Genomic DNA, 6,808 nt, shown 5'->3' on the forward strand with positions numbered 1-6,808 from the left:
AATAGTGTACAGGAGGTCAAAGGTCAAATCGTGTACATGAGGTCAAAGTTTAAATCGTTTTGTTCATTCTAGGTTACTAATACTTATTTATAGCCTGGTTAACAAAGGCAATTATATATTTATAGCCTGGGTAACAAAGGCTATTATATATTTGCGTCCTACTTGGCAAACCTATCATAAACTTATTTTTAAATCTTAAATAGCTCTTAGCTTTTTTTGAATAGATTTAATTTATAAAAGAAATGTGAATTACAATACGGTATTATTTGTGTATGACAAAACATTTAACAAAAACAGCTACCCTTTCATTTTACATGTGTATAATAGTTTAAAAATTGATACCTTGAAAATGAATACATTGAAAATTTCATTCAAATTACTTTATTCGGGGTGTTGATTTAACAAGATGGAGGGTAGACCGTCTCGATTATCAAGTGTTAACATAATAAACAAAGTCTCGATTGTCCAGTTGAAAGTTGAATTATTTACACGTGCGTACATGTATATTCGAATCCATTTCACATTCAAGCCACCCCGTGGTCTAGATAGTCAATTATGGGCTTGGCATGTGAATAATTGTTTATGAAAATAACTTACATAACATTTGAACCCATACAGGCCTTATTTATGATTATTTAGCTCTTGCATAATGCATCTTGAACATTTGACAAGAGCCACGACGACCATTTGATGTGTGTAAAATACAAACAATAAATGTAGTCCCAAATTCACAAAGCATTCCCAGACTTACGTTAAGAATTTACTCAAAATTGTTCACCTTATTTTAAATAAAATTGTTGTTTTAATGTAACAAATACATCAATAAGAAACTATGTGCACCGTAATGTGTTTCTGGATCAAAGATATTTCTCATAAACAGTGATTGAAAATTGAGTAAATTTTTAACTGCTGGGAATGCTTTGTGAACTGGTAGGGTTTTTTAGCAGTTGGAGGAAACCGGAGGACCCGATAAAACCCAAGAGGTTAGGTAGACAACCCGATTCCTTGTCACGTTGGCAAAATTTTCACGACTTAAAATGTTAATGACGCAGCCATAATCATAAAATAATTAAGAAACAGTAAAATAGCGGTAAACGTAAACAAAGGGGAGATAACCGAACTGTTACCCTTTTCATTGCTGACCAATCATAGGTCTCCCTGTTCACTCTGGCCTGTCAAATGATTTACAATGGCGATGGTTCCTACAACTTTCCTGACCAAGAGATATGCACAACCGTCAACACACAAGTCATTTACGTTTTCTTCCAATATGAGAGACCATGATAAACACAAGGGCGTCCTTTTCAAGCTCGGAAATGAAGTCATCACCAAAAAGTAAAGTTTACAGAGGTCTTCGGGGCCGGAAACCAAACTGATTACGATTTGCCCTCCACTTCCACCACAGGTGTCATAGAGATCAGGGATAAAATTGATATGCATCATCGTTCTACTAAAGCCAGTCCAGGAAGTCATCAGGTTTTGAGATGTAGACCTGAAATGTTAAATTTGGATGAGAATGAGAATTCTGGGGCGAATACTATCCCGGGAAACAGATCATTGACATCCAGAAAATGGTTAAAATGTGGAATTCTGTCATTCAGTTAAATGCCAAGGGGAGAAGACAGGTCTGTGCAGTACCAAATTTCCAGCCCATTACTATTAGTGAGCAGAAGTGGGGATCAGGTTGAATGTACTTCGTAAAGTGTATGAAATGCATATTTATCTCACCTGTTTTGCTTCTTTTTTTTAATACTTGTGTTGAGGTCAGTCATTCCACTCTATGGAACATTACCCTGGCACCTGAAATGATATAAAGCTGGGAATAAATATGCAATAAAAAACAGTGAGAAAATAAGAAAGAAAAAAAATGGTTTCAAATGGAAATAGAAATAAACCAGCGAACATCCCCGTCACTGGCCCTCCAACAAGAAACCAGTTAACAGTCAGTAAAAAAGTAAACCTTGAGTGTCACATAAGTCGAAGCCAATCTCAAAGATAGACACCGTGTTTTGAGGTTCGGTCTAAATATTAAGGCCAACTGCAGATTTGGTCAAAAGTCACACGGGCGCGAATTTTGGAGTGTACATGTTAGGTCTAAATATTAAGGCCAACTTACTGCAGACTTGGTTCAAGATCACAACATGTAAATAGGGTTGTGGGTACATGATTTTTTGACAAGATTGTGGGTTAGGGCTAGTGTCAGGACTATTTCTTGGCTTTTAGGCCAAGGGCACATGCTTGTTGACGAGATTGATTCTTGGTTAGGGTTGGGTCTTGGGTTAGGGTTAGGGTCAGTCCTGTTTACATCGCGGGACCTTAGACCAAATCTGCAGTTGAGTTGGCCTTAATATTTACCCCTAACCATGTTTTAACATCATAGTGAACGAAATGTTCACATTTACACTCCAAATTCACACTCAGCCAACGGATACCTCCAATAATGGCTATTTTGATACCAAATAGTCAAAAAACTTACTGCTGGGCAATTAAAAGGCAGTATTCTTACCTTTTCTGAGACTTCCCATTCAAAAATTCTGGAAATAAGTGGCCGAGAAAATATCTTCCTTCCAAGCCTGCCGGACTCAGCTCTCAGACTAGTAATTATTTGCCCATTGACTTCACTATTAAATGGCTGTAACATCACAGGCTGCAGCTTTTTGCTCAACATGCGTTGGTTCCAATGGGGACCACGTTTGGCAATATCCTCATCATGACTTTGTAGTCGGTTGACCGTTTAGATTTTTTGCTACGGGGATTTGAAGTTGACTGGTGTGAAAATCTCACTTCCGACACAATGATTGTTCTGCAGAAAGACACTTTACACCCCCTATCCCTCCACTGTAATATCATCAGTATTACCCAAAACAGCTATGAAATTGTAAATTTGATCCCTTTTCTCCAATTCTACACCAAAAAGTCAACCCAAAAATGCAGGAAGAGGAGGGAGAAAAATTAAGGGAAAAATTGTCTATTAATAACTCGCACTACATTATACCTCGCACTCTCACTACCATGGGCGTCACACATGGGGGGACCCTCCCAATTGTTTTTCTGGGGGAGGGTCTGAATATACTTGGACCCCCTCCCCCACAAAAAAATTTACATAGTAGGCCCAAACTCCTATTTATTTACAACAATTATTAGGATTAGTTAAGATTCCATCTGTATAAAACCTATACATATCCCAATATGGTTTACATTGCTAAAATAAAACACATAGAGAATCATCAAGTAAATGTGTTCCATAAAAATTGTGTCTAGTTAGCCTGTCAGTAATATTTTGTTAATTTTTTCTGCCACTTATCAGAGTGAATCGCATGTAGGTTCCCAAAAACATTATCGCCTAAACCAAATATTTATCGCCCACTCAGCCAGCCACGAAACCATAACGCTTGGCACGCGGTGTCTGGGCCAATCAGCAAACGAGTTGTGTAGACAGCATGGCCACATGGTGTTTGTTTATATTTTTTAGGGGTTTTAAAAAAGGGTTAGGGTTGCGGACCTCATGAAATAAGGGGAAATAATTACTAGTCTTAGTCCTATATACCTCACATGTTTCTGCTGCAGTTTAAACAAATCTGTTGTTATCTAATAAACAAACATATATACAATGCCTTGGCCAAAGATTACGAAAATCTATGCATTTTCAGATGAGCTGTTTGGCATTCTGCAAACACTATAATACATCAGAAAACTGCGGAATTTCAGACAGAAATTTAAAAGCACATGAATTTTGAATTAAACAGAACATTTCTATTTTTGAACATCAATGCATTTTGTAAAAAGATGAGATAAATTCAACATAAATCAAACACAACACGAAAATACTTTAAAACAGTAATCATGATGCAATATTAGACTTTTTAACACTTTCATCGAAAACCACACAGTTTTTCTCTGTTAACGTAGTTTCAAGTGCCAAATTGTGGTCAAATCTAAGATGTTGAAACATGCAGTGCCTATCAATTTTAAAATATCTCCTATATAGCTGTATTTCCATAGGATAAGTAAGTTGAAATAATCTGATGTCGGCTTAAAGAGTGGGTATCTTGGTCTAGCATGGATGCAAGGAGACGACTTCTAATGGAGTGGAGTGTCCTTTGGTCTAGCCTGGTACTTTACATACGTTCTTGTTCCTGATTTAAATAGGCCTACAGGATTAACAAAGATATTGTTACAAGGGTAAGTGGATGAATAGTAAGAATAGTGAAAATAAAATGAGAAGACCAGCGAAAATGAAATAAAAATAATAAGTGTTATTAAAGTCCCTGGGCGTCTTTTGTGAACCAATTTGCAAACTACAACATCGTGAATATCAGTCCAACGCTGGTTCAGTATTTATAAAGAAATAATGAATTGAAGACTATATTATTGTCTGGATATTGTCAACACAAACTAGATGGAATCCAAGCCGGGAGATTGCCTACCGTTAATATTTTGATTTCTAAATTAAATGATAAATAATTAATTTGAGTAAATTGTAGCATGGATTTAGTCGTGGAAAATTTGCGAATTTTGCCTAAAATGTAAATGACGCAGCCATACTTTAATATTTATTCATAAAGTAATTAAGAAACAGTAAAATGGCGTAAATGTTAAAAGAAGGGGAGATAACCGAGCTGTTACTGTATAAATCATCGGTGGGATATGCCAATGCCAATCCCATGTCCCAACTATTTATCATTCTTCTCTGGGCATCACGGAGCTGAGAACAATGTAAATGGTAAGTTTTTAAAACCTTACATGGGTTTATCACTGTAAACTTGCCAAGATTTCTAAAAGCCCAGATCGACATGTTTTCGACGCCATAATGTTGCGCCATTACCGCTAGGTGTTTCCGTATCGCCGTAGGAAATTCTCCTGTTGGTACAAAAATATACGTATCATGGGAGCTCTTATAAGCATTACATGTATTGCTTTTTGAATCTGTGCGCATGTCACAGTATTTTTCTAGTCGGCCATGTCGACTGAGGATATACATTAACTTGTTCGAAGCCATTCGTTTTTTATTGATTAATTCAAATCCTTCTCCAAAATAAACATCCGCTGAGGTATACGACACTAGTTTTCCCCGCAGATTATCATAAGCGAAATCAAAGATGACCGTCTGATTACGCGGATCGCTAACAAGATTAAAAGATAATTTTTTTTTATTTGTTTGGATGTTGGTTTTGACAAAGTCCACAACGTCTTGTTCGTTATACAGGAAGTAAACTCGAGTCACGCATTTATGGTTCAGATTTCTCTGTAGCCCGGTTAACAATTCTGACATCCGTTCTTGAATTTGAAGAGAGTTAGCTCCCTTATAACTGAAAGAGCTCGCATCTTTATACGTCAATAGAGGCAGTGTACAAATCAGATGAATCTTGGGAAGGGTTTTATTTCCATAGCTAACTTCATAATCTTTAAGTCCTGGCCATTCTTGAATTATTGAAGCACCGAATACAAAACGTGATGTATACTCAGGCAATTTGATTTTTGTTTTCGTCCTATTAATCGCTATAACGATGCAAATGAGAACAATCATTAAAACAGCCAGAACCTTTAGTTTCGTATTCGAAGCAACCTGAAAAAAAAGAAAATATGTAAGGTATACAAGAAAGACATTTCCCTAGAAAGCTAAGTGATTTTTTTATTGAATTGACAAGGTTTATTCTGTCTCCTGGATGGTCCAGTGGTTTCGGGGCTAGCTCAATAACCACGTATCCCCGGTTCGATCCCGTTGTAGACCAAGAATGTCCCTAGGGAGTGTCCATCCTGGTGTCCTCTAACCAGTGGTGCAGGGCGGAGGGCCTGACAAGGCAAAGGCATCTAGTCGTGCAGGTGGGAAGCGAAACCGACGTTCAGTCATGTACTGATTGGTGTGCACGTAAAAGAACCCCTGGAAGTTGGAATTCAGTGAAGATTTCACCACAAAGCCGCTGCCAGGACAATAACTCCCTCGTAGAACACCACGTGGCGTATGCTCGTCTTCATTAGCCCTGTAGTGGAAAATAGTACGAGGTTAAATCCAATTTCATGTCATCTCTTGTTAATGCTCCCCGGATGTACGTGACAAGGGTCGCCTGTCCAACCTCGTGGGTTTTCTCCGGTCCTCCAGTTTCCTCCCACTGCTAAAGACCGTTACGCGTAAGCGAATTAATGAAATAGTCCCGAAATGACCTAGTTTGTGTCGAATGAACCCCACCTCTCTCTCTCTCTCTTGTTAATGCTATCAGTATTACATACTCAAAGCCATTAAAAAGGCAATGCTTAATTCGTGAAATATTTCTGGTAAACATTTTCTTGGGCTTTCCTATCTAATGGCACATGGGTGAAACGTGTGATGGGTCTCTTTTTGTGGAATTCTTGGTTCGAAACACTCGGTAATGAACTTTGTTCGTGCAAACGCAACACTTGTCTTTTTTCACGATTTTAAGCTGTCCCATGTCACACATTTTGCACGTGCTTTCCCTGCACAGATCAAAATTAATTTCAACATTCATCACTTCGGAAAAATGCCACACAAGAAAACAGGAACAGAGCAATTGGCATGCTGGAACAGGGGGCTTCACAGGTAGCCGTCGCCAGACACTTTAATGTCCACCCCTCGACCATTGCTCGCCTCAGACAACGCTTCCACACCACTGGAAGAGTTGCCGATCGACCCCGACCTGGAGCGCCACCTGTAACAACCGCTGCTCAAGATCGCCACATCCGACTACAGCTACTATAACTTTTGGGTTACGCTGCCATCGACCTTATCGACTTGCCAGACAGCAATGGACCGCAAATCAGGGGTTTCTACACAACACACCACAACGCAAGC

This window comes from Patella vulgata, chromosome 7 (genome assembly GCF_932274485.2).
Source record: "Patella vulgata chromosome 7, xgPatVulg1.2, whole genome shotgun sequence".
Lineage (NCBI taxonomy): Eukaryota > Metazoa > Mollusca > Gastropoda > Patellidae > Patella > Patella vulgata.